The 26,849-nt window shown below is 37.2% G+C and overlaps 2 long non-coding RNA genes across 3 annotated transcripts in view; one reads left to right on the top strand and one right to left on the bottom strand.

The window, feature by feature from the left end:
* LOC309475471 overlaps positions 1 to 26,180 on the top strand; it is a 63,232-nt gene extending 37,052 nt beyond the window's left edge. Inside the window, exons 3-4 of one of the 2 annotated variants that reach the window (XR_014197664.1) lie at positions 12,704 to 19,867; positions 25,838 to 26,180. This is a non-coding gene — a long non-coding RNA (uncharacterized lncRNA). Of the gene's footprint in view, positions 1 to 12,703; positions 19,868 to 20,436; positions 20,508 to 25,837 lie in introns of those variants that run through there. The other variant, XR_014197665.1, reaches the window with a different exon arrangement.
* On the bottom strand, positions 162 to 19,174 carry LOC309475472. The gene is made up of 3 exons (XR_014197666.1): positions 19,071 to 19,174; positions 11,130 to 11,304; positions 162 to 294 (listed from the first exon to the last, which is right to left on the bottom strand). It is a non-coding gene; the product is annotated as an uncharacterized lncRNA (long non-coding RNA).
* Positions 26,181 to 26,849: the final 669 nt, after the last annotated feature.

Raw genomic sequence — 26,849 nt, 5'->3', positions numbered from 1 at the left:
AACTCAACTCATTCCCCTCAAACCTGAAGTTGTGAAGTTTCAACTCTGTAAACAGAACCTGTGTGCCTGTATAAGTGTGTCCAAAAGTCAACAATGAAAATCATTGTGAATGTTTCTCCAACTCCACGTACGACCAACCTTGCGGAGTAAGTCGGCACAGCTAGTTCGTTCTGTAATTGACGTTAACTAACCTCGTCTCTTACCAGGCTCTCTTCCAGGAATACAATCATAAGTCCTGCCGGAGGAATCGCTCCTTTTCTTTCACTGGAATGTATCGTTCCTTGAATATGGGTCCTGGGGGAGTAATGGAAAAATATGGGCATATTTCAATAAACAATTGCAGCAGATGCAGAGCACTGGCCAACTTTATTCCAGCCCCTTGTTTCATGGATGACGTGAGACATTAATAAAAAACAGAAAGACTTGACGAGCCACCATTCAGAATTGTTTTCAGGTGGTCTGTTTGGGCACTTAACCTTTAAATGTTATTGTACTGTTCTGTCCGTTGCTCGGCAATTGCTATCGCTATACAAGACAGCGAAATCCCCAAACTAGTTCCGCGGCAATAAAACTTCCTATGACTTAAGTGACGTGATGCGCTTGATATTGTTTTAGAGGCTATTGTAAAATAAAAAATCCCATCATTTTAGTGCACGAGAGTATCTTTTCAAAACCGGACTCCTAAAAGAAATTCAAGACCTTTATTCCCATGTCTGACAAGAGCTTTGCATCTTCGGAAAAAGTGTGGCTTGCCAAATATGTGGATATGTTTCTTAATACCCCTTTTAATATAATCCCTGTTGGCTGCCTGTTTGCTTTAGTTGGATTACAGTAAATGAGCTTCAGGCTGCTATCAGGTAATAACAAGCTTTAACATCTAATAAGCACCTCATGGAGAGCCTTGGCTCACTGTTCATGCGGGCCAATTATTAATGATTTCATATCATAACAACTATTACATTTCAGAGAGGTCATAATGCCATGATCTAAGAGGTCATGCTAAAAATGCTCATTTTAAAATGGTTGGTTAAAGGGACACCATCCTTTTTGTGTAGAAATCATCTTGTTAATTAATGAAAAGTTTAAAATATATTTCTCAAATATATTTGAGGTTTTTTTTTTTCTTACAAATATTACGTCATATATAAAATGTGATTTGAGAAATATATACACTACCTTTCAATGGTTTGGCTTCTGTAAGATTTTTTTTGTTTATGAGTCTCTTGAGGCTCACCAAGTCTGCATTTATTTGATAAAAAAAATACAGTAAAACAGCAATATTGTAAAATGTTAAGAGATACAAATCTATCCATTATCTATCTATCCATTCATCTATCCATCCGTTTATCTAACTATCCATCCATCCATCCATCCACCCACCTACACATTTGTCCATCCATCTACCCATTCACCTACATATTTTCCATCCATTTATCGAACCATCCATCCATCCATCCATTTATCCACCCACCCATTTGTTCATCCATCCATCCATCCACCTACTTATTCATCCATCATCCATCCACCCATCCACTCATTTGTCCATCCATGCCTAAAAGCCATAAAAAGCTACATTTAGCTGTACTAACTATATTCAAATAAATGAACTAGTTAAATTTAGTTGGATTAATCAAACTTATTCATATATGTAGTGGGTGTGTGTATGTAATGGGATGTGATTTGCATCTCTGAAGTGTGTTTTATAAGCCACAAGATGCTAATAAGGTGTGGCAGTGGTTCAGGATGTGGGCTTACAGCTCAAAGATGGTAAATTCAAACCCAGGTAGAAATGACTCAGAAACAAGAGAACTACAGAGATTGAACAAGTTTTTTAGCTATTTAACTACATGTGCTCCGCTGAGACTCGCCTCTTTCGTTCGTGTGTCGCTAAGTTTTCTTCTCCACAAAGTATATACGTGAAGCTGCCTTGGAATTTGGCCAAAATCAGGTACCTTTTTAGCATAATTATATTGGCTCCATAAGCAGCATTTAACTAGGTTTTACATTTTGTTTGACTAGCTGTCTGTTATTTCACCATCTTTACCTGCTACCAGACTGTTTAAATTTCAGCAATTTTTTCAATTGAAATTTGAACAAAACACACGTCCTGTAACAATGACACCTTAAAATAAAGTGTAACCTTTATCAAATAAAGACCCAGCAACGTTCTTGTTGGATCCAAGGCTCCATGTTTCCAAGTTTTTCTCATTTCCATGGCAACATCACAAAGCATCTCAAATGAGGTACAACAGGATGGGCATATGCACTCCATTTTAAAGTTTACCACAAAGTAAACATACAGTAATCTTCATTGTACAGCCCTATAGCAGGTGTGGCGGCCTTTGTTGCTAATGTTTCTCAATGCAGGTAAGCCTGACGCTGTAGCGAATGCAGTGAGAACGTTTAGCGTGACAGCTGCCTCAAAATGTTCAATATGCTAGCGGCTGTATGATCTATAGCATGTTATCATGATGAAAACATATCCTCTTCGTGCATTTTAGCAAACAGATGTGAGACAGGACCTGCTTGGAGGAGTGCACTGCATTTACAGCTCTGAGAAGAAGAACGGTGCCAAAATCTGCATTCGGCATGAGGTTCTTGTGAGTCTTTGCGTGCAAGTGCTTGCATAGCTGTAGTTTATTCTGTTTTAGTCCTTTTTTTAAAAAGTACGGCACGAATGTATCTCAAATGTACTTTGTTCTGACACACTGATTTGATTTTCATTGCCTGCAAGTTTTTGAGCATGCGAGGCATGCTGAAAATAAAATTCCATGGAGTTGTTTAAGAAAGCAGATGGAAACAGTGTCACATCTAAGTTTAATCTACATTTTTAAAACTAGAGAAAAATCAAGGCAAAAACACTGTAATGCACAACTTGGAGTGACTTGTTGCCTTTATAAAATAGCGACAACAGCAAGGAAATATATTTGAAAGTTCATCCACCTTCCTTTTGGGGCAGTAATTATATTTTAAGAGCTTGAAGAATTAAGAAAATAATTTAAAAGGCATTGAATTTCGATATTTTAACCGGTTATGACTACTAATGTTATCACTTCATTAATATTCATGAACCTGGCTGATAAGGTTTATAATCACTTCAAAATCACTTCTCAGATCCATGCATCAATAACAATTATAAAACGGATAGTTCCAGTCCTTGATTCTGATTGGTTGAGCCGCGTTCGAAGCCGTTGTAAATTACTCTACAAACATACACCTGAGACCGCATTACATTAGTATTACTGCGCAACTGCCGTTCGTGATTCTTTGTTGCTGCATGTGTTGCTTGGCAACCTATTTGGAACTAAATTGCTTGGCGGAGGAATAAATGTGTTATAACGTTATATTTTTGTTGTTGCTGATGTTTATTTTATGAATAAAATAAATATTAAAATGAATATTTTTATGGAGTAACCGTTTTATAAAAGCAATAAGCCCCTTGAAGCCATGTTTTACAGTGGATTTAGAACAGCTAAGGGGGTTTTAGGCACTCAGTGGAACAACGGCCCTTAGCTGTTCTAAATTCACTGTAAATCACGGCTTCGCGAGGCTTATTGCCTTAATAAAGTGACTCAATTTAAGTTTAATCCAACCAAACTGAACTAGTAAGCATATGGATAAATGAATGGATGGAAGGATAAACAGATGGAAGATAGGATAAACGGATAGATGGTTGGGAGGATAAATGGATGGAAGGATAAACGGATGGAAGGAAGGATAAACGGATGGATGGATAAACGAATGGATGGATGGGTGGATAGATGGAGGGATAAACTGAGGGATGGTTGGGAGGATAAATGGATGGAAGGAAGGATAAACGGATGGATGGTTGGGAGGATAAATGGATGGAAGGATAAACGGATGGAAGGAAGGATAAACGGATGGATGGTTGGGAGGATAAATGGATGGATGGATAAACGGATGGATGGAAGGATAAACGGATGGATGGTTGGGAGGATAAATGGATGGATGGATAAACGGATTGATGGAAGGATAAACAGATGGATGGATAAACGAATGGATGGATGGGTGGATAGATGGAGGGATAAACGGATGGATGGAAGGATAAACGGATGGATGGTTGGGAGGATAAATGGATGGAAGGATAAACGGATGGAAGGATAAACGGATGGAAGGAAGGATAAACGGATGGATGGTTGGGAGGATAAATGGATGGATGGATAAACGAATGGATGGATGGGTGGATAGATGGAGGGATAAACGGATGGATGGAAGGATAAACGGATGGATGGTTGGGAGGATAAATGGATGGAAGGATAAACGGATGGAAGGATAAACGGATGGAAGGAAGGATAAACGGATGGATGGTTGGGAGGATAAATGGATGGATGGATAAACGGATGGATGGTTGGGAGGATAAATGGATGGAAGGATAAACGGATGGAAGGAAGGATAAACGGATGGATGGTTGGGAGGATAAATGGATGGAAGGATAAACGGATGGAAGGAAGGATAAACGGATGGATGGTTGGGAGGATAAATGGATGGAAGGATAAACGGATGGAAGGAAGGATAAACGGATGGATGGTTGGGAGGATAAATGGATGGATGGATAAACGGATGGATGGTTGGGAGGATAAATGGATGGAAGGATAAACGGATGGAAGGAAGGATAAACGGATGGATGGTTGGGAGGATAAATGGATGGATGGATAAACGGATGGAAGGAAGGATAAACGGATGGATGGTTGGGAGGATAAATGGATGGATGGATAAACGGATGGATGGTTGGGAGGATAAATGGATGGAAGGATAAACGGATGGAAGGAAGGATAAACGGATGGATGGTTGGGAGGATAAATGGATGGATGGAAGGATAAACAGATGGATGGATAAACGAATGGATGGATGGGTGGATAGATGGAGGGATAAACAGATGGATGGATAGATGGAAGGATAAACAGGGATGGATGGATGGAAAAACAGATGGATGGAAGGATAAACTGAGGGATGGATGGATGGATGGATGGATAAACAGATGGATGGAAGGATAAACGTATGGATGAATGGATGAATGGATTGATGGAAGGATAAACGGATGGATGGATGGGTAAACGGATGGATGGATGAACGGATTGACAGAAGGATAAATGGATGGAAGGATGGAAGGATGAACGGATGGATGGAAGGATGAACAGATGGATGGATGGATGAACAGACTGATGGATGGATAGAGGGATTGATGGCTGGATGATGGAAGGATAAACGGATTGATGGATGGAAGGATAAATGGATGGATGGATGGATGGATGATGGAAGGATAAACAGGAATGGATGGATAAACGGATGGATGAACGGATTGACAGAAGGATAAATGGATGGATGGAAGGATGAACAGATTGATGGATGGATAAATGGATGGAAGGATAAACTGAGGGATGGATGGATGGATGGATGGATGGATGGATAAACAGATGGATGGAAGGATAAACGTATGGATGAATGGATGAATGGATTGATGGAAGGATAAACGGATGGATGGATGAACGGATTGACAGAAGGATAAATGGATGGAAGGATGGAAGGATGAACAGATGGATGGATGGATGAACAGACTGATGGATGGATAGAGGGATTGATGGCTGGATGATGGAAGGATAAACGGATTGATGGATGGAAGGATAAATGGATGGATGGAAGGATGATGGAAGGATAAACAGGAATGGATGGATAAACGGATGGATGAACGGATTGACAGAAGGATAAATGGATGGATGGAAGGATGAACAGATTGATGGATGGATAAATGGATGGATGGAAGGATGAACAGATTGATGGATGGATAAAGGGATTGATGGAAGGATGGATGGATGGCTGGATAAACGGATGGATGAACGGATTGATGGAAGGATAAACAGATGGATGGAAGGATAAACGTTTAGATAGACAGACAAACGGCTGGATGGATGGATAAATGGATAGATAGTCATACAAGGTATGAAATTGTATAATCTGTTTGATGTCATCTGTCAGAGTGTGAAGATGTGATGTTGAAAGCTGTGATTGTTATTTACACGCTCGAGTTGAGCTCATTTTGGAAGAATTGTTGCATAAAAAGCTCCGCAGGCGATGTATTTTACATATCAAATTATTACCACTCAATCACACCGCTGACAATAGATGATTCAAAGTTGTGCGAATTAACACAAACCTTTCAATTGTGCGCCAAACCACCGAAGAGATGAAAGCTGAATGTTTATTTCAGAATCGATCCTTCAAAGCTCTTGCTGAAAGACAGTTCTCTCACACATTTCTCACGGTAACCAAGCGGAGCGCTATTGTTGCTGAAGAGCCAGCTTTTATTCCACTGAGTCACAGACAGATGGACACACAGCTACTCACATAACAAACCTGTTGCTCTATTGACCCCTACACACACACACACACACACAATCTCTGCTACTGCCAGCAACAGGGGGCCGCTGAGGTGTATTCAGGTGCGTCTGGGTCTTACTGAAGATAATGCATGGTAAAAGACACGTGGGACGAATGATTAGGACTCCCACAATCCCCTGCAGAGCGCCCGTCTCAGGTGTGTGTTTGGGGATAAACAAACACACTCTTTGTTTCCCAGCAAATGTTTATTTGGCTAAATCAAAGTCTTGGACCTGCATGACAATGCTAGCATCGGTAGAGCGCTCATATTCTCATTTCGGCTGCAACAAAAGCAAAACAAAACAAATAATAAACATGAATTTACATTAAGACTTTCAAATAGATTTTGAAATGCTAATGATTTTTTTTGTTTTTGTTTTTTTGCTGTGTTTTCACTGCATGCAAGCAATTTAAATAACCAAATGAAAGTTAATTTGTGTTATTTGCATAGTTCACCTTAGTCATTTTATTTTCGTCCCATTTTTAATGTATAACTAGGTTTTTTCTTCTTCTTTAAATTAGGTTTGTACAATAATGCTGGAAACCAGAACAAATCTGCTATTATTTTATTTATTTCTAATTTGTTTGTTGTTGAAAAGTCTGAATTACATTATTTTCTTCATTTTTATTAACGTTTATATTGTAGTGTAATCGACTTTAGAAGCCTCTTTCTTAAAGCAATGGCTGATTTTGTTATTTTATTTATTAATTTAAAGTTATTTAATGTTGGAAAGTATGAATTATTTTTTATTAACATTTTCATTTCTAGAAACCTCTCTTTGTTATTTTATTCATTACACATTTTTTTTTAGTAAAACGTTTTTTTGTCAAGTAAACTTTCTCTAAAACAATCACTAAATCTATTGTTTTATCTATTCATTTTGTTTGTCTCAATTATAATTTTTTTTTTAATCAACATTTTTTTTTGGTGTAATCGAGAAGTCATTCAATTTAAGATATTTTATGCTGAAGTCTTAATTACATTATTTTGTACTTTTTTATTAATATTTTTATTTTGTGTAATCTAGAAGCATTTTTCTCTAAAGTTATCGCTAAATCTGTTATTTTATTTATTCTTTTTTTTTTTAAGTCTCAGTTACGTTATTTTTATTATTCCTTGTTTATTTTTAACATTGTTTTAATTTTTAACAGTTTTCTTCTCTAAAGCCACCACTGAATCTGTTTTATTTTTCGAACAGTCTCAATAATTAATGTTTATGACCCTCTTATTTAATTTAATAATTGAGTTTTTGAGCTGAAAATGCTCACATTATTTTTATAAAAAATTATCTTTATTAATATTTTTGTGATCGAGACACCTCTTATTAAATGTATTATGTTTTTATGTTGAAAACCTCAATTACATTATTATGAAAAAGTTTTTTGTGTAATCTAGAAGCCTTTGTCTAAAGCAATCAGCTGTTATTTTGTATATTTATTTTATTTATTTATTTTGTATATTACATTTTTTTAGTGTAACCGAGAAGCTTCTTACTCCAAAGCAATTGCTGAATCTCTCCGATGACTGAAAATAACCCAAAACACCTTTGATTAAATCGTTTGGACCACCATCGTCTCTGATTCATCTCCAGAGTCATCCGCCGGCCTATAAATCTCCCCGAACCCCTTCATATGTTCCCGATGTATTAAGCAGTTACTGTTAACCTTTGCAAAATGAATGGTTTCAATGTTTCAGTGTGATTTACTCCTTTGTGATGCAATGTTTTGCAATTGTGAAAGGTTAAAAACTTCGCAAATCATGTACAAGGTAACTGCTCATCGGGGACTGCCTCGTCCTAAAAAAATACTGGTGTGATAAAGACGGTTGGCAAGGCAAGGTGAGTTATATCAGCATTTATCCTGCGCAAATGTTGCACAAAGCTCACGTTTAGAAGGAACGGCCTGCTGTTTCTTGGCTCGGAGGAGTTTAAAGTGCTTCTCGATCTCCAAATAAGATCGAAAGGCTTCACCTAACATCTGTAAAAACCGACACACGAAGAATTACCCGCAGTTAAACAAGCCAGCCTTTTCATCTCCGCTCCTGACCTGCTTTAACCCGTTTTTTTCAAAGCCCAAAGTACGCAGGCCAAGCTTTTCATTTCTTGCCTCGCGACGGCCCTCAACTCGCGCCTGTGACGTCAGCTAGCCTTTTCATTTTAGCCTAGCGCAGCACGGCCTAAATGCACCGACAGCAGCGCTCGTATGTGATTTTCCTTCAAATTGCAGACTCCGTCAACTCTTCAATGGCGAGTTACTAACCTAAAATGACATGCTTGTCTCAAATAGTGTAATTAGATGATTGGGGGGTTTGCGTGTGGTGTTTAATGTGTGGCCTGTGAGTGTGACAGGATAGAGGGGGACGCTGGGGGGTTTGTGGTCGGCTGATGTTGACATGTGGCGCTCCAGCGTAGAGATGGACCATCTGCCGAGGCCTGCCGGAGCGAGAGCACTCGTGTCGGATCTCTGATTCACTCCCACATGTCTTGCTCAACAGCGACCTTAAGCCCGCTGGGATGAGTCGCTCTGGAAGGAATGCAGGTACGGCACCTTCGTCTAGACGCCAGGTTCTGCTGATCCCACGTCTGCTGCTTTCCCAGATCTCCTGCAAGGCTTCCATTCCCGGGTCAGCTCGATCCTCCAAGGCCTCGCAGACAGGTGTAGCTATTACAGCCTCTAGCTAAGATTGGGACCCACTAGCAGACCTCGGTAGACGTTCAAGAGGGGGCGCAAAATATCTTTCAAATAACGTTAAACTGAATTTCTTCATTTTTGATTATTTTAGATTAGCATGTGCATCATATAAGAAGATATTTAGAAGAATGTCGATAACCAGACAGTTGATGGGCCCCAGCATGGGAAAAAATGCTGTGGAAGTCAATGGGGTCCAACAACTGTTTGGTTAACGACAATCTTCAAAATATCTTCTTTTGCGTTCAGCAGAAGAAATAAATTCATACTGGTTTGGAACAACTTGAGGGTGAGTAAATGATGACAGAATTTTCATTTTTGGGTGAACTATCCCTTTAAGTTACGAAGAGTGTACTTCGTTTTTGTAACGATGATGTTGCATTAATCGCGATCAATTATTTTAATGTTTTAACAACCCTACGTTTACGTTAATACCCTCATTCACTATTCTTTACATTAGTCTATTTATGTAGTTCACTTGAGGGAGTGAATGAAAATGAATGAGTGAATTGGAACAATGAGTTTTGCATTGCTTGCTGTTTAGTAATTATTTGAAACTGGCAGCTCCAGAAGTAAGATGAAAATATTCATCCTGAACTCTGTCATGGAAACCTTAATTAAACAATTTAATAATCAATTAAAAAGGAATTTATACCTATATGATATCAAGCTGTAGCCACATTGGACCAGCGGTTTGGAAAATGGATGGATGAATGGTTCAACTGAGGCGCCTTCTTCTGGTCAGTCGTGGGTATTCATTCGGCGCGCGACTCTCACACTGCATTATGGGTATTCTCTAGCCGTTGAGCGTACATCGGTTGTACACTCGTTATTGTGGGTGCATTGTGGGATTGAATGAGTGCACTCGATTACGTCCACTATGGTTTCGGACACCACTACAAATGGCTGTCCCCTCAAATAGTGCCCTATTTAAAGGGATACTCCACTTTAAAATGAAGTTAATTTTTAAATTAGTGGACAGTTTCTGGTACCATTGACTTCCATAGTAGGAAAAAAAATATACTATGGAAGTCAATGGTACCAGAAACTGTCTGGTTACTGACATTCTTCTAAATATCTTCCTTTCTGTTCAGCAGAAGAAAGAAATTCATACAGGTTTGAAACAACATGAGGGTGAGTATATGATGACAGAATTTTCATTTTAAAGTGGAGTATCCCTTTAAGGGTATAGGGGGCAATTTCGGACACAGCCACATTACGACATCAGCAAAAATTGACTAATTCATCACTGTCCAATGGGTTAGTATTGGATTTACAGTGAATCCATGAAGCACTGTAGTTTGGTACTTTCATGACAGTCTGACGTGAATTACCTTTGCATATAGTTTAATTTTCAAATCGGAAACGTTCTGAGTTGTTGCACTTCACTGAAAGCTGATATCTGCTACACACTTTTGATTCGAGGCATTTGCGTAAAAATACTACGCATCACGTGGCGTGAAGTATTGACAAGCTAACACGCCTGGAGTAATTCCAGACGTAACAAGGCGTTCTGAGGGTTAATAGCATGACAAAAGTCAACAGGATGACAAAACAAACGAAATGGTGTGAATATTTGTAAGTGTATGTTTTGGTCGGTGGCCCATGTGATTAATGCACACTGTCACTGGAAGAACCAGAACAAGATCAAACAAATGTAACAGTTTCTCGTGGGAATCTTCAACACGGCGGCCGTACGTTCTGGTCTGTCCTCTCAGTTGAAAATTGTACTAATACAGTTATTGGTTTGTGCAGAGGGAATAATATTATTTTTTTGGCTCAATAAAATCAGTTTGTTATTTCAGTGATGTAAGGTGAGGTCTTTTCGGTAAGATTATGTCCCGTTCGTCGTAGAGCGTTCCTTTGAAGCGCGCAAATTTCTGAGGGAAAATCAAACACGCGCGGAATGCTCCTCGCCGGGCCGTGTTATTTTTTCGATGTTCTTAGCGAGAGCTCATGTGTAGATCAAACTGGAGCTAATTCGCAGCTTCAGATCGTAGCAGAATTTGGAAAAACAAACAGAACGTATTCAGGCCCCCTCGTACCTACTGTTATATTCCTGGTAGCAGGTCAAATGCCCACTGAGAGCCGCTGGATGCTGAGGGCTTTGTGTTGTTGCTGTAACTGTAGAAGTAACAGGCCTCCGACATACAGGTGCAAGATCTGTCCATCTTCAACATTCATTTATTTTCGGCAGCCTGTACCCAGTCGTCCTGGTATCTGGAGAGAATCAAACGCAGATCTCAGCTATTACAGGAAAGACGGAAAACATGCTAACTGGATTACTCAATGTCAACATGATTTTATCTTTTTTGATGTCTGAGATTGATTATGGTGCATAAAAAGAAGACGGCATTCCAAGCTGATGCACAGTCATCTGGTAAACAAAACATGCAAAACTAATCCGAGACAAAGCTCCACGGGGAACATCAATTTGCAATATTTGAGCGTTTGCCTTTTTTTTTTTTGCAAAGCCAGCTGTGTGTATGAACTTCATTATTAACCGTGTTGCCAACCACAAAAACATGATTTCTTCATGACTGTGGGCCTTCTCTCTTGCTCACGACACTTACTGGACTTCTCTGCATGTTGAGAAAATGTTATGAAAATTAGTCAATTTATACAATAATATTATTGAGCATTGGTTATATATATATATATATATATATATATATATAGTTTTATTTAATATTGAAATATTATCATATTTATTCCATATTACTTATATATGCATATTTTATATATATCAGAATGAATATGTATGTATTAATATTTGTATTGTAATGTTCATCTGTTTCTATAAATAGATTATATTAAATAGAGTATATATATATATATATATATATATATAGTTTTATTTAATATTGAAATATTATCATATTTATTCCATATTACTTATATATGCATATTTTATATATATATATATATATATATATATATATATATATATATCAGAATGAATATGTATGTATTAATATTTGTATTGTAATGTTCATCTATTTCTATAAATAGATTATATTAAATAGAGTATATATATATATATATATATATAGTTTTATTTAATATTGAAATATTATCATATTTATTCCATATTACTTATATATGCATATTTTATATATATATATATATATATATATATATATATCAGAATGAATATGTATGTATTAATATTTGTATTGTAATGTTCATCTATTTCTATAAATAGATTATATTAAATAGAGTATATATATATATAATTCTCACACACACACACACACACAAACATTACACATTACTTATATAGGCATATTAAATTAAAGTATATTTATATATGCATATATAAAGAATGTTATATATAATATATACTTAACATTAGAATATATAATAAACATTTAAAAATTATTTTAAAAGATATATGCACACACACATATGCATTTATTAATATTAAATTACATTTATACAATTTACATTCATTAATGTTTGCAAAGTTATTTCTGTTACATAGATTTATATATTATAAATATATTTATTATTATTTACAGTTTAACTACACCGCAAAAAGCTGAAAATCTTAATGCACCTCTAGAAAGATTTGTTCGAAATACTGTTGAGATTTTTGCATTTTCTGTGCATTTTTCAGATTCGTCATTCCAAGACAACCATCTCTGCAGAGAACCGTGAGAGTTTTGTCGTATTTTGTGCACCTTACAGCTTTGACAGCTGCTCGCCCAGAGGGAGGGAAAGACCTGCTTTCATCCATGGATGTTCACCTGACCCGTTTTGTAATGTAATAAAGCCCCGTAATGTTTACAGTATTGGTTTTGCTTCAGAGAATCCTAGAAATTTGTCTTCCAAGCAGGAGGTTGTACTTTTGACCTCATATAAGGTAATATGCTATGATCAGTTTCACATGTGCTCTTTTTTTTTCTCTCTCTCTTTCTGTTTGGGAACAGAATAATTGAAGAACTTTGGAGATTTTTTATTCAGAAACTATTAAAAACAGTCTGTTTGAGGCTGTTTTTTCAAACAGGTGTTTTTTGTACCAGTAACCCTGGTGCTATTTATAATGGTATAACTACCTGGTTTATTTTGTCATTTCGGAGTTATACAGGACCAGAGGTTTTCCTAAAAGCTGTGCAAGCAAAACATATGGACCACAAGGGCAAACTTAACAGTGAACATTGGTTTGGCTCTTAAACCCGTGGTGTCTGTTAAATAGCTGAGGAGACCCATTTCTCCCATTCTCATGATATTTTGGAACAGACGTTCCCTTAACGTTATCAGGATGTTTGACTTTCTTTAACACAGCAACTAGTTTGGATTAAAACAAGCCTTAGTTCTAATCTGTTTTGGTTGAGATTCGGCCTACATCAGTTTATCACATCCAATCTCGAGCTCTCATTCAAATTGGGGGTTTAATACAAATCGGGCCTAAGGGAAGATGTTCTTGTTCTCAACTGTCCCAGTTTAGTGGGAAAACAGTGGGAAAATGTAAGCCGTTAATCCTTGCCAAGGGCTCATTTGTAGCTGGGATACACCTGTTCCCGATCTAGTTGATAACAATCTGGAATCCAGCTCACAGAAGCTCTAAAAGGGACATTTAACCCGAAAAAAGAAAATTGTCTTCATTTACTGACCCTCATGCCAATACAGAAGACTGTTTTCACCTCAGGGTTAAACAAATAAGAGGAGATAAAGTTTAAAATTTAGAAAAGTCATAATGTGAGAAATAAAGTGTATGGAAGTCAAATAATGCCGAATGTTTTTGAATCAAAAAAGCCTGTTGAATAAAATGGACCGAAAATTGCCTGTTGAATATTATAGGTTGTATTTTTAAATAGTTTGAATATTTTGGAAGTGAAATATGAAAGGTGAATATGGATTATTGAATTTGTATTAATACAAATGTGTTTGAAATGTTTTGAATTGAAATATTCACAGCTTAAATATTCAACCATGTTGAATTTCAGCCCACAAAAATGCAAGCCCTAAAAATACAATGCATTAAAATGCAAGCATGGTTAATGTAATGCATCTTTTTTTCCAAGTAATTCAACAGGCTTTTTTGTTTCAAAAACATTTGGCATTATTTTATTTCCATAAAAAGTGCCATTTTATGTGATATAAAGTCGCAATTACAAGTAAAAAGTTTTACTTTTTTACTTGTATACATACAATGTGTGTGTATATACATATTATATTGTTTAATATCAAACTTATATATATATTTATCTTTATGTGTGTATATATACATACATACATATATATATATATATATATAATTATTAAATTACATGTATACATAGAGAGAGTGTGTTTAAATATGTAAATATGAATTAACATAAGTAAATATGCATTGAGAGATGCAAAGTCGCAATTACAAGATACAAAGTCAAAGTGTAAGATTATGAATGAATACTTTAGTCCATTTTGGACAAAGGAATTTGGAACAGCTTCAAAATATCTCCTTTTATTTTCCACAGAAAATAGAAAATCATTAGGGGTTTGGAGCGACATGATGGTGAGTAAACGATGACAATTTAAATTTTGGGGTGAACTAATCCTTTAACAGCCGAAGTTTACTTTCATCTTGCTTTCGACAACACGATCTTGGTTTTCCAAGATGGACAGTGTTTCTACTCGACTGCAAAGTGTGTGGATAAAAGCTGCACCTTCAATGAACTGCACACTTTGTCTTTTGATTGTTCCCAGCTTCTAAAAACTTGTTTGGCGAGAGAGTTAAGATTAGAAAATGAATTGGCACACGGCTGCTGCGATTACCTGTCTCAGGTAAGAACTGTCTGTACACAAATTCCACAATGCCCCGCGGCATCCGTGGCACGGCCTCGCGTGATCTCTGCTTAAAACTGTACGGAACAGGATGTCCTTGCTTTCTTTAGGCCGAATACATGAATGAGCATGTCAGACGTTATGCGAACAAGTTCATCTAGTTTTGTCCTGGTCTTTTGTAGTCTGCATATTTGGATTTTGCATGCCAAACGTCCAATGCTACTCTGCTCTTTTATGTTAGCATATCAAATATAGAGGTTAATTTTTTTTAAAAGAGAATATACTTATTACATTTCTGTAGTGGTTTAACCATTTTTTTGTGAATCGAAGATGCCGGAATGTTGTTCCGGATTATTCTGGCCTAATTTAACCCCTGACCATATGTCAGTACACAACATTTTTGAGACGTTATGTTTACACACCATTTGTTGAATGGTAATCACATTTATTGTAGTGCATCAGATGGGAAACAGTGTCTTCCCTTAGAATCCCATAAAGATTAATCATTAGTAGTTAGGTGGAAGCTACTATCACTGTGTTGTCTTAAATATTATCTCTAAATCCCCTAGTTGGCGTATAGCTTAAAGATAAGGCATGTTCCCTCCTTAGTCCAAGGATATTGATTAAACACTTAGTTTCTTTATTTGAACACTGAGTCACTCATGGCCAAGATAAATGGTTAAAGCAACAATGTCTATATGCACTGCAACATTTGACTTGAACATGAGATAGCAGTGTTTTGAAAGATTAATCGATTAGCAATCCCTAATGGCATTTTATAGAATCCTATCATAAGTGGCGCTTGCTAATGCGCTAATAGTGTTGTTGACACTTAAGAGTGCTAAACTTTGTTGTGTAACTTACTGCGATCAGACTTACGATTTTCAAGTGGATGATAAAATGGGTGAAAAAATCCACTTGCCCTAGAGTAAGCAATCGCTCAGAACACTCTAGCAAATATTAAGAGTGGCCTTAGCATAATAATGTGCTAAATACACTCAAAACGTCTTAGAAACCACCTAGCAATCACTCAGAACATGTTAGCAACATGCTAGCAGATATAAAGAACAGTCTTAGCATATTAATGTGCTAAACACACTCAGAACTTCTTAGAAACCACCAAGCAATCACTCAGAACATGTTAGCAACATCTTAGCAGATATCAAGAACAGTCTTAGCATAATAATGTGCTAAAAACATTCAGAACTTAACCACCTAGCAATCACTCAGAACATGTTATCAACATGCTAGCAGATATCAAGAACAGTATGAGAGCGTAATAATGTGCTAAAGATCATTCAGAATTTCTTAACCACTTGGCGATTGCTCAGAACACCTTTGCACTACTCTAGCAAACAACAGAACACACTTAGCATGCTGAAAACCACACAGAATATTCTAAAGCAATCACACAGAACACTAGCAAATATACAAAATTCCCTTAGCATAATAGTGTGCTAAAAACTATTTGAATTTCTTAACCACCTAACAGTCGCTCAGAACATGCTAGCAACACTATATCACAAACATGGTCTTAGAATAATGATGTGCCAAAAAACCTCAGAACCCCTAGCAATTGCTCAGAACACGCTAGAAACACTCTAGCGATCAACTACACCTTTAGAACAGCAACATGCTAAAAACAAACACTCGGTGCGTCCCAATTCTCTTATTTATGCACTATCCTTTGTCTTTTTGTAGAATAAGAAGTGCGATTAGTGTGTTCTGACTGGAAATTCCTACATTCTCTTATTTATGCACTATCCTTTGTCTTTTTGTAGAATAAGTAGTGCGATTAGTGTGTTCTGACTGGAAATTCCTACAAGAAAGTGCACTTCATTAACCGAAAATGTGTGGAATGTTGAACACTTCATGCACTTTCTTTAAGAGCGGGAGGGGCTATCATAATATTTTGTTGGATGATTATAACATTATACACTATTCATACACTAGATGGTTGAGTACACAGTACATAGTATAAGTGCATAGTGTATAGTGCGTTATTTGAGACACAACTTGAGAGCACACTAGCATTGTGGTGGGAGTTTTGCACAGGCAAGCACCACTTATTTTCTTTTTAAAATGTATTAAATGTTATTTTATATTTGGTGGGTTTTTTATTTTAAAATTTTAATTATGGTTATATTCTACATTGTGTGTGTGATATTTATAGGGATGCCGAGAGGGTGCATTTCAATTAGCATGTCATTTCAATCTTTTGACAGAAGTTAAACATATGTATGATTTCCATATGATGTGCTATACCATTGGTTTATATACGCTATTTTGGGCTATCTTCATGTGGCATATGTTATATTTAACTTTTCTTTCATTGAAAAAAAAGCCACTCCCCCCCCATTCACTCATCTCGGGCCCTTTCTTGTGTCGAGCGTACCCTCTTATTTAAAGGGAATAATCTGTAAATTGCATGCTGGTTTAGACTTAATCATAACAACTCAAAGTAAATAGGTCACAATGAGTGCTTCTTTCTTTCTTTACCACCACCCCCCCTCACCTCCTCCTTTGAGTCAAATGGAAAGCACATGTGTCTCCAGGGTTTATTTTTACTCCCCTTTAAAGCAGTTAGAAGGCCTAGAAACCACTTCATGGCTTTAAAGGAGAGTGGTCGCTACACAGAGGGGACGAAATTATGGGACGGAGCGCACATGTCACCCTGGCGGTTTTCCTGCATTCCACCGAGGGAAGTATTAAAAAAGGCAGATGGGGACGTGGAGCTGCAAAAGCATGAGGATTTGCATTGGCATTAGTGACATCCTCCAGGTGTGCACCTGGACTGTGACCTTTTACCTGAGCCAAGCTATGGGAATTGCAGTCACAAAGAACACAACTAGAAACCTTTCTGGCAGCTAAGGGAAAGATAATAAAGATTGGCTTCACTAAACAATCCTAGCATGCAATGACATTCATCTATTTGTTCTAAATAGTGCTTGCTGTCATACCTTTTCATGTCTCAAAATAAACCTATTTATCTGTTAACAGGACAGCAGTTGCTCCAGGGCTTTGTACATGTTATGATTACACAACATCAAATGATAATTGATACGCCGCATAATGATGCTGATCTCCAGCACATGAGACACATTTACAAAACTTAAAGGCTCAATTGAATGTACTTAGTTCTTGTCTAAAGGACACCATGTTTACCAGCTATTAAAAGCAAGCTGTACGAGCTGTACAAGCTGTAATTGCTTTTAACTTATCATTTGATAAGAATTAAAGTATTTATCAGACCCTAAGAGACATACTTATTTCATATGTGTAATTTCAGATGCTATTACTTTGATCTGGTGGTAATAAAACTCAGTATTCAAGGGGGCAATAAAGTTTCCTTCAAATGTCTGTGCCTTTAAATTACGCCGCTATGTGTTTTTTACTCAGCTAGCTTAAAACGTGTTGACTTTAACTAACTTGTTGAGCAAATGTGGTTGCTAAGATGTCGAGTCTTTTGAGCATGTTAATATGCAAAAGGTGTTTTTTGCTGTTTACTAAACTGTTGTAGGTATTCGCTAGGTGGTTGATAAGGTGTTTTGAATGGTTATTAGCATGCTGCTATTGGTGTTCTTGTGTTTGCAAGTGTGTTCTGAGTAAATGCTAAGTGGTTGATAAGGACTTTTGAGTGGTTTTTAGCATGTTGCTATGTTATTGCATAGACATAGATGTTCTATGTGTTTGCTAGTGTATTCTGGGTGATTGCTAGGTGATTACTAGCATAGATATATATACATAGATTCCTTATAAGCAGCTGTTTCTATAAGCCGCTTTTCGTTACTTACGTAAAAAAATCTGTCATAATACTGAGTTAATAAGAAACAAACTTCATTCTCACCAATGATCCCGTTTCTTCTGGAACGTAAATCTCGACGATTTTTCCAACCAGAGGCTGCACAATGTTTTGGCGTCTTGGAAAACGTATTGATTTTTACTGTGAGTGACGACATCATCTGAAATGTTGACTATTCCAAGATGGCGAACGTGTTGATGTTTCTGGAGCGGTCGAATTTGGAATCTACATATCTATAGATGCTAGAGTATTCTGAATGGCTATGGTGTTTGCTAGGTGTTCACTAGGTGGTTGCTAGTGGTTTTAGCATGTTGCTGTGCTAAATGTGCTATATTTGCTTCAAGCTCTTGCCTTAATTAGTTGACTTAAAGGGTTAGTTCACCCAAAATTTTTAATTCTGTCACCATTTACTCACCTTTATGTTGTTCCAAACCTGTATGAGTTTCTTTCTCCTGTTGAACACAAAAGAAGATATTTTGAAGAATGTTGGTAACCAGACAGTTTACCGGAGCCATTGACTGTATTTTTTTCCTACTGGAAGGCTACTGTCAACACCACCCTTGAAAAGTGTTTTCTTGTCACAGGTGAACATCTATTGCAGTCATCTGAGGTGAAAAAGTCGATGACTGATGGCATAACTTGACTGTGTCTGAGATTGTGTCAGTGCTGTGAGACATAGAATGCGGTTTATGATCACTGAGCCATCATCTCACAGCCATGATACCAGTAAGCAAGCGTGCATCAGTATGAAACCCGAGGGCACAGCAAGCTTGGGACATGCACAGATATTTCCCAGCAATGAGCTCCAGGCTACTTCAGACTGAATTCTGAGCAAGGTCTCTAGCCTTCTTCTTCACAATACATTGTCGAGTCAACCACACATCTATGTCATGGATGAGGTATTCAAATAGGATCTGTTTAAAATCTTTTCACCAACCCTACACTCCATAAACTCTCTGCTTATTACTTTATGACTGGCATCCAACTGTCCCACATCAGTCAATACCACTGTGGTGCTCTCGCCGAGGATTGACTGCCTGCTCACGTCACACAACCAGGTGTGCTCACACACACACAAGGATTTCCCTAAAAAAAAAAAGCTGGTTGCTAGGCAACAGCGTCAGAGAATAACAAACAGCAGGACTCCCAAGCACGCAACACACCTATAGAGAGCCGAGATGTACTCGATGTCCTGTGCAACTCAATACATCGGTAAATATATCACGTCAAAGGCAAACACAGGGCCACGAGAAATACCAGCACATTCGTAATTGGTATTTTATGACTTTTTTGGTTTCTAAAACAGACTGGTGTTTTCCACAGGGCAGGGTTACGTCAGCTAGCCAAAATTATATATGCTAACAAAAACAATGAAAGCTGATATAGCTGCAAAAGTTGTTGATTTTGTACAATTACCTCAAAGGTAAAGAAACAAAAAGGATTCTGTAATAAAATGGACTTAAAAACATTTTACGGCGATTATAACCATCACATTCTTTTACACCCAATCTAGCATCTAGCTCAAGGCCCTAATGTGATGCTAACATGCTAGTAATATAACATTAAATGTTATGCTTGGCTTACTAAGCTAAGTGTGCTGCCTGCAATGCAATATAAATTAAGAAACGAGCAAACTGCTTTAGCATCTCCAGCTCATTTATTTGGTCTGTGCTAATCTCACTTGTTTGGGCTACATTAGGAAAGCCATAATTTAGAGTTTTCAGTCATTTCATTCACATAAACATTTTTCTTGGGGTCTAATGTGCCTTTTTTTTCAAAAGGCTAATCTTGCCGCTAGCTGCTTGTCACACCAACCTGAATTGGAGGGAGATTTCATGTAGTGTGTGGGGAACAGTGACCTCTACATGATTGTTTTGGTTATGACATGTTATTCCAAAAGCTTCTTTTGCAGTTTGTCTTCCCAGATATTGTACATAAAGTGCACAAACCCTAACCTTTTGGTGCTAAAGTAAGGCTAACACTTTGTTTACTACCAAAAACGACAAGACACATTGCTATTGTCTTATGTGTGGGCAACTTGGAGTTGGGAAACTAAACGTGTCTCACTGTAATCCTCTCATTACTCCGAAGTGTCAGACAAGGCGTTTACTGAAATCTCCTCATCCTGTCTCTCTTGTGAAGAAACACGGCTAGATATCTGTGCATGTGCGCTACAGCCGCATTGACCACAAGCACCTCACATACCGAAGTGAGCCGCTGAGATTAGATAACCACACAATACTTGGGGGGAAACGTCTGCTTGACAAAGTTCTACTCAAACAATCATAATACCAGTATCAGACAGGCAAACACTGGGTCCTGCTTCTGAGATTTCTTCAGTGCTGCTCCTTGGGGAATATTTTCACAAGTTCAAAGCATCAAGTGCAACTTTGGCTTCTTTTAAAGGGATAGTTCAGACAAAAATGAAAATTCTGCCATTATAGATTTTGGTTTATCTCAGTATTTCTCAATATTGGATATTTAATTGCACTGTTTTCACATTTAGATTGGATCTAATGCTGCCTTAAGGTATACGTCAAAATGAATATCCATTTTTCATACTGTATGTTATAATGTTGTGATGCCTAAATTAATTCACCTAAATCTTACAGCATTTTGAAATTAAGTTCTTACTAGTGATTCATTTCTATTCAGTTAGGTTTGGGAGTTAATAAATAAAATAAATAATATAAATTGTAATGCATTTTAATGTCTTGATTGGTTATTGGCAATAAGATGCTTTTTTGGTGTCTCTCACTACTTGGAATTTATCAGTATCTGTCAAAATTAGAATCATTTCCCCTATGTTTACATTTAGATTAACATAGCCATTATCTAACACTCGCGCTAAAATGATTTTAATTGTTAGTTAGTTTTATATAATTCGATTTTATAAAATGTAAATAAAATTTCAAATCTCTGAGTTGATTGTTATTAGTCATAACATGCTTTTATAATGTTTTTTTTTTTTTTTTGTGGTGAAGATTTATATTTAAAAAATATCTATATTTATCCGTCAATGTTTGATATTTAATTGCATAATCATTTCCCCTATTTTTACATTTAGATTTTAGAATGAATAAATACATTTTAATGTCACAAATTATTGAATTATTGACCATGACATGCTTTTTGGGTGTTTTCTCTCATTTTTGGTACTTCACAACAACTGTCGTTTTATGGAAAATAGCTCTGAGCTGTAGCCATAGCTTAAAAAAATTCCTTCTTTTTTCAACGAAAACATAGCATGTGTTTTGGAATGACATGAAGGTATGTAAATTGCTAGTAAATCATGAGTAAAATGTTTTTCAAAGAAACTTTTTTCTCAGTGTACTGCTCCGCATGCTAGCTAGAACCAAACTCTTGGACATTCTCAAAAATTCTACTATATTATAGTAGAAGAAAGTTTCATTTCTTCGCAATAGCATATGCAGAAGATTAATTCACATAGAAATGTGCTAATTTCAAACCCTTTGTGTCTGGACAGTAGACCCCCATTCATTGTGTCCTGTCCATACTTTGTGTCCGAGAAGAGCCTGGCAGACAGTAGCTTTAAACCACTTCCTCAACCACATTCCAGCGCTCCTAAATACGCCACTTCAGAGCGCAGGAGGTGACATCAACTGAATGAGGCCTGCTGACCTCAGCTCCTGAAATAGCCTTCCATGGTTAGCTGGAAGGAAAGGCGCTCGTAGGTCATTTTCCCCCAATTCATCCTTGCACATTTCAGTTTGGATTCTCTCAGACTTAAACAAACCAACTTACGGATGTGCTAACCTTTAGCCGATTTGCCCATACAGAAAATATTTTTATTTGGGGGAAAAAATGTGCTTTAATCATAATCAACAGATTAACTCGCTTAAGATCACTTTATGGTCTTGGCGACATCTTGCACAGAACTGCCACGGCTGGCTAGCTAACACTTTTGGACGCAATGTTAATTGCAGTGGAAGGATAGATTAGGGAGAATCAGAACATTATTTTGGATCCAAAACATATGTAAATAAGAAATTAACGTGTACAGCACCTCATCAGAGCCCAAAGCAACAATCAATCTCTCAGCAATCAAGCCAAGATGAAACAAGGCCCAGATGGAGCTTAGCACAGGGTATTCATCATGTAGTTAAAATCCAAACTTGTCATTAGCAGAGACAATAGCTGGAAGCGGCAAAACAACTTGAATAGCTTTAAATGCCACATTTTGTGGTAGTAACTATGTGAAATTTATGAATTTTGAATAGCTTTAGCCAAAGGAAGTTCGAAAATCTTCTGTCAGAATAGTCAGGCTTGTCTAGTTTGATGGTTGTAAAGGGATTTTAGGGACTTTTTGATTAGGATATTGTTTTTTTTAACTTATTTTAGGCTAAACAAATGAACAGCAGCTAGCTACGAAGACCATTAAACCACCTTTGTCTACCTGAAGATGTCCTTTTCAGCATGTTTTATTTTTTATTTTATCTTTTTTTAGCAGAACCCCAATCCAAAACCTCTGTGCGAAGTCTTGCTTACTTGGTTAACCAGATAACCTTTAGGAAACTTTTAGGTTAACAAAGGCTATTGCATCTAGGCCTACCTAAACATTTTTACACAACTCAAAAAAACGTACATATGAATACAATTCACTGCAGTTTCCAGCTAAAATACACATTTTTGTCAGTAAAAGACCAACAACTTTTATTCCTTTTCACATAAATTATAAATTAAAGCTACACTGTGTAATTTTTTTAGTTGATTCTTAGTTCTTTCAAAAATATATGTGCTCATTAATGTATATTTACTTCTTTCAAGTAATAAAGTATTCTCGTAAGTTTATAATCTGCCATTGAAAGTACATACGGGTGAGGGGTTCGAATGCCGGTCGCCATGTTGCCCCTCCATCTTGAAACTACATTAGCCAAAGAGGGACATACCTGTAAATTCAAGCTTCGCCTTTCGTGCTTTACACTCAGTGACACAGAGACGAATGCGAGGGGGAGAGATTACTCGCGACTGCCGGCAGATTTGAAAGATTGCTGATGGAGGATCACGCCTATTTTCGAGGACATGTAGCAGAGTCGCCAAGGAAGTGAAAGAGAGAATTAAAACGTCAACGCGACAGGCAAATCAGCAAGACCAAAGTCAATACTGGAGTAACTTTTCCCAGATGGAAAGAGCTCATGAGGAGCAAAGATTTTAAAACGGACGCCGAAGTTGCCTGCTTTCCTCTCGAGAGGTAATTCAGCCTATTTGTGTAAATTCGAAGTTTTATAGTTGCTTGTCTAACCATAGCATGGTTGTGCATAACGCCAGAACGACCTCTAGTATAACTTGCGTTACTTTTCCTCACGTCAATGGTGAAAAAGTATTGTTTACCTTGTAACATAAATCTGTGCTGCGACGGATCACAGGTGATAGTTTTAAAGGCGCAATTGGGCGAAGTCGAACTGGAAGCCATGTTAATCTTGGAATAATACGGCCACCGTAGGAGTTAAAACGCCCTCGAAATTGAAAGGAACAGAAACTAATATTCACTGGGTAGTCATATACAATTTCACCGCTAGATGGGGGAAAATATCACACAGTGTAGCTTTAAGGATTAATAGACTTTTCATGCTGTTTCTTGCACAATATGTTTTGATGACCTCAAAACACTTTTACCACAATGCATGATTTGTAAACGAGTAGCCTACATTTTAATGTAGCATCGCAACTAGCTCCATATGGCTGTTAGTAAACTTCGGTAACTCACCTCTCGGGTACGAGTCCCGCGAAACACGATCACAATAAAATACTTCACCTCAAAGACTTGTAGAAACAAACTAAAATGCTTCAGCAAATACGTTTTATCTCATGTTTGCTTTTTTGTCAACACTATCGATTAGGTTTGGGTCGGGTTTAGTGTAGGTGGCAGTACGTTATTTTTAAACGCGAAAGAGCGTTAGTCTTTTAGCGCCACTGACCGGACTGTCGCGATAAGTACAAGAACCAAGCATCGCGAGTTTCACGTTCATCTGTTTCAGATAAAACCGAAAGCGCTTTTAGCTCCACTCAAGTTGACATTTTTATTTGAAAATGTCGCGAAATGTGAAAGAAGCAACTTAACAGTTTGCAGAAAAGCGCCTGCTAGTTTTGGGATACTTATTACCTTCCGTTTTTCAAAGCTAGCGTGTCCAGCGACATTATTATTATCTGTATTCTCAATAATGCTCACTAGGATATTTAGTCTAGTTAGATACACTCTTAAAAATAAAGGTTTCGATACAGGGTTTTCACATGATGACATAGAAGAACCATTTAGTTTCCCCAAAGAACATTTCAGTGAATAGTTCTTAAAATAAAAATGTTTTCTTGCATGGTGTGAATACAATTTTAATAGGCTAATCAAAAGAAACTTTTTCCACTATAAAGAACCTTTTGTGCAATGGAAAGGCTCCATGCATGTTGAAGGTTCTTCATGGAACCATCGATGCCAATAAAGAAACTTTATGCTTAAGAGTATATGCCAACAGTCCATGTTTGACGCTAAGTTTTCTTAGCATAAACTTATCTGGCTAACCACATAAACCATGTCTGGAGATTTTTCAAAGACGGCTTTTGTTTTGTATCATCTTGTAATCATATTTGAGGACATGTTAGCAAGATCTGCTCGTAAGAGCTCGGAAGGAACAGCTGTATTGAGTTTCAGGCTTCACGTTCGAGCCAAGTTGTTAGCTCTATCTGCACTGGGATCTGGAGACCAGCGGTGGAGGTGAACCTGATGTCCGGCCCAGGCTCAAACAATGGTCCGCGTGCGCATGTTTGCCATTGGATTTGTCACAGTGAGAACAAACCAGCTGTTGGAGGAGAGCATATGGGGAAGGTTATGCTTCAAGAATGTGACGATTTCTGTATAACAATAACAACGAAAGGTTGCCATTAGGTTTTATTAGCGCTGTAGTGTGGAGGATTATGTGTTGACAGTTAGCCATTCCCTTATAGCCTTATGGATAACTGGCTCTCGCTTGCTTTCAAAACACGTGTTTGAGAACAATTAAGGACATATGTGTATTCTAATGCAATGGAGATTTTAAAAACGACTCATAAATTCATCATGTTCATAGAATTACATCAGTGATTGCGTACATTTCTTGATTTTAAACTAGGCATTTCTCCTCATTTATGTCTAGACAATGGGTCTAAATTGCTGTTTCCTCTTTCCCAAAGGATCCTCTCAAATGACTGTCTGCTGAGCCATCAAACAATCCGGCTTCCTGGAGGGGTTGCGAGACAAGAACATTAAAAAGCCTGAAACAGGATGGTTTAGCGTTCAGGGGGTTTGTAGCTGTAATTGGAAGGTAGAGTTTAGCAGCCTCAACTATGATGGAGGAAGGTTTGTAATTTGGCCCAGTACCACAACCCTCCCCTCAACCCATTACTAAGCTTTTATGGGGAAAATGAGAGATGGGCCAGAAAATGCACATGCAGATGATGATATTTTGGTCCAGATCTAGGCTAATGCATATTGTGTTTTTCTTATTTGTACAATCATTTTGTAGTTTATTAGGTGTTAGGGCTAGTTCAAATAAAAATTAAGATTCACTCACCAATGTAGTTCTACACTTGTATGACTGACTTTCTTCTGTTTAAAAAATAAATAAAAATCAGTTCACTGTAAAAAAAAAAAAAAGATCAGTAAGTTATGACAACATGTTTTTACATTGCTTTAACTCATCAAAATAAGTTAAGCATTTTTCAACTTTTTTATGTTACAAATTTTCAAAGTTAGTTTAATGTAACAAGTTTAAATGACTATACTCGGCTATACTATAGCTTTAATGCATAAGCTCTATACAAGAGATGGCTCAGAAAAACCTGATTATTCTTTTGAAGATTTCAATTTTAGCACCAGAATGCGACAAAAGCAATACAGGCTGATTACAGTGTTAAATCAAGTTCTGTCCTCCTCAATCTCCACTATTGGTCTGCAAAAGATTTGAGAACATGTGGTACTGTAGTTGTCCTCATTTCCATTGAATTAGTGCCGATAGTAAATTAAAAACAATTAGAGCCACAAGCCATGGTTTGATTGTTGCATGTTGAACTATTATGTGCAGGAGGTTTGCCATAAATCAAAGAAAGACGACTTTAATGGCTATTTATGCCTGCCAATGTAAAACTTTATAGAAAGTGCTTTTCTCATACGTTTATTATGATATCACATGAGGCAACCTTGAGG

The sequence above is a fragment of the Leuciscus leuciscus genome, assembly GCF_965113295.1.
Source record: "Leuciscus leuciscus genome assembly, chromosome: 15".
Taxonomy (NCBI): Eukaryota; Metazoa; Chordata; class Actinopteri; order Cypriniformes; family Leuciscidae; genus Leuciscus; species Leuciscus leuciscus.
Note: the sequence above shows the minus strand (reverse complement) of the source record. Positions and strands in the feature narration are given on the sequence as shown.